This window comes from Lonchura striata, chromosome 37 (genome assembly GCF_046129695.1).
Source record: "Lonchura striata isolate bLonStr1 chromosome 37, bLonStr1.mat, whole genome shotgun sequence".
NCBI classification, from domain to species: Eukaryota; Metazoa; Chordata; class Aves; order Passeriformes; family Estrildidae; genus Lonchura; species Lonchura striata.
This window is the reverse complement of record NC_134639.1, coordinates 3,345,088-3,347,587: the sequence shown is the minus strand read 5'-3', so window position 1 is coordinate 3,347,587 and position 2,500 is coordinate 3,345,088. Positions and strand designations below refer to the sequence as shown.

General features: G+C 79.0%; 1 non-coding gene across 1 annotated transcript; it reads right to left on the bottom strand.

The window, feature by feature from the left end:
- Window positions 1–156: 156 nt before the first annotated feature.
- LOC144248092 (5.8S ribosomal RNA) lies at window positions 157–309 on the bottom strand. Its single transcript, XR_013341497.1, has one exon. It is a non-coding gene; the product is annotated as a 5.8S ribosomal RNA (ribosomal RNA).
- Between the last annotated feature and the right edge of the window lie 2,191 nt (window positions 310–2,500).

Sequence of the window (2,500 nt, the reverse complement as noted above, 5' to 3'; positions counted from 1 at the left end):
GAGCGGGGAGCTACGGAGCGCTCCCCGAGTCTGCATTTAGGGGGACGAAGGCCCTCGGGCGCGGCCACGACGGCCACGGCCACGACGACGGGCCTGCGAGGCGACCCCAGCCGCGCCGCCGGGGTGGCAACCCCCGGGCGGCGATTGATCGTCAAGCGACGCTCAGACAGGCGTAGCCCCGGGAGGAACCCGGGGCCGCAAGTGCGTTCGAAGTGTCGATGATCAATGTGTCCTGCAATTCACATTAATTCTCGCAGCTAGCTGCGTTCTTCATCGACGCACGAGCCGAGTGATCCACCGCTAAGAGTTGTCTGGCTTTCGGCACCGAACCCCGCACACGGGCGGAGGGGGCCCCTTTTTTTCTCTCTCGCCGAGGGGGCACGCACGCGGGCCGCCCCCGGCTTCGACCGTACGAGCACACAACGCAACGAACCGAGTGGGGGGGGAAAGAAAAACCATCCGAGAGCGAAACGCCCAACGGAACGCTCCGAAGGTCGGCGGGAAAGGCGGGGGGACCCGCGTCCCCGACCGCCTCCCCCCGCCGCTACGAGCGAGGGGAGACGCCGCCGGCAAACTGTGCCGTCCTCCGGAGGCGGCCCAGGCGCCCGGGCTCGGCCCGGCCTCCGCACGGAGGAGGCACGCGGCGCGCGCCGGACCGCGGGGGGACACGGCGGCCCGCCCGGCCTCGCTGCAACGGGACGACGGGACGCACGCGGCCGGGGGCGCGGCCGTCGGCCCCCGCGCGCGCCGCTCTCCCTTCTCACCGCCGCTCCGCGGACCCGCGGAGCGCCGCCGCGCCACCGCGCGGCCGGCTCGCTCTCTCTCCCCAGCGGCCTTGCCGCGCTCGAGACGGCACACGACGGCCACCGCCCAACCGGCAACGCCCCCCGCGGGACCGCTCCCGCCGGGAAGGGCGAGCGCCCGGCGGACGCGCTCCGCCGCCGGCGCCGGAGGCGGGCGCCGCACCGAGACCCGAGCCGGCGTCGCGAGCGCCCGGAGCCTGCCGGACGGCTGACCCGCCGCCGCAACGGCCGCACTCCCGGGACCGCCGCCGCCTCGCACCGTCACGGAGCCCCTTTTTCCTCGGGCACGCGCGGCCCAGGGGAAGGCGTGCGGCGCCGAGCCGGGGGGGTAGGCGGGGAGGGGGGCAGCGACGCCCGCCCTTTTCTCCCCGCTGACCGGGCGGGGAGACCGGGCGGGGAAGCGCCCCCCCCCCCAACCCCCCACGGCCGCCGCGCGCACGACCTTCCTCCGGGGCTCCGCGAGCGGACGGAGAAAAGGGCGACGGGGAGGCGGCGGGCGGGGCCCGGGCCGGGACCGCCGCCGGCGACGGCGGGCGCCGTCCGGCCGGCCGTCCCCGCTGGCGGGGGACACTCGCCGAGCGGCGCCGCCGCCGCTCGGCACGGGGCCGCCCGCGCTCGCGGACTCTCCGGCGACGGAGGGACCTGCCGAGCGCTCGGCCCCGGGCGGGCGGGCGGTCGCTGAGCCGGGGACGGCCGGCGACCGGCGCCGCCGGCGCGCTCGAGGAGAAGGCCGTCGAGGGGAGAGAGACGGCGCGGCCGCGCCGCGCGCGGCGCCGCACCCCAGAGACCGCAGAGGCGGCCGAGGAAGGAGGAGAGCGCGGCGGGCCCCGGCGGCCGCAACCCCGCAGCTGAGGAAGGGGCGAGAGAGCGCGCGCTCTCTGCCGGCGTCGCCCGTTTCGAGGCGAGCGGGTCGGCCCCCGCGGCCGACCGCGCGCCGCGGCCTCTCCGCCGAGGCCGGGCCGCGGAGAGGGGGGGGCAGGGCGCCCCTCCCCGGCGCGGCGCGACAAACCCCCCGCGCGCGGTAACGCGGCGGGACGACGGCCGCGCGGCCGGTGGCCGCGGGCACCACCGCAGGGGATCACGCGGGAGTAGCTCCCCACCCCTCAATGGAGCCGCGCACCGCCGCCCGGCAACCGCCGCCGCCGCCGCCGCGGCGGAAGGACGCGCCGAGCCGCCCGAGTCTTTAAACCGCCGCCCCGGCTCGGCGGCGGCCCTTTCGCGGCCCCCTCCCCGCAGCGTTTGACGACGCCGAGGAAAAGGAAGCCGGGGGGCCGCCGGAGGCGCGGAGCGCTAGGTACCTGGCCCTGGGGCGAGGGAAACGACCTGCATGGCCCCGCCGGGGTGCCTCCCCCGCTGCCGCCCTCGGGGGAGCGTCCACCGGCGGGGGCGCGCCCGACGTCTGCCGCCACCACCGCGGCGTCCTTCTCGGGGCCCGGGGTTTCCCTCAGTAGCCCGGCGCTGCGCCCGAGAGGACCGCCGCGGCTCGGGCCGCCCCGCCGGTGCGGGGACGCGGCCCGGCCGCCGAGCGACCTCGCCGACCACGCCGGGAGAGGCCGCGGCGACGACGACGCCGGCGGGGCGAGGAACGCCTTCGCCGCCGCCTCCGCCGCCGCGCCTCCCCGGCGGCGGGTCCCGCGCGCTCCCCCGCCACGAAGCGCGGCCCGGAACGCCCGGAGGACCTCGACCCCCGGCGTTTC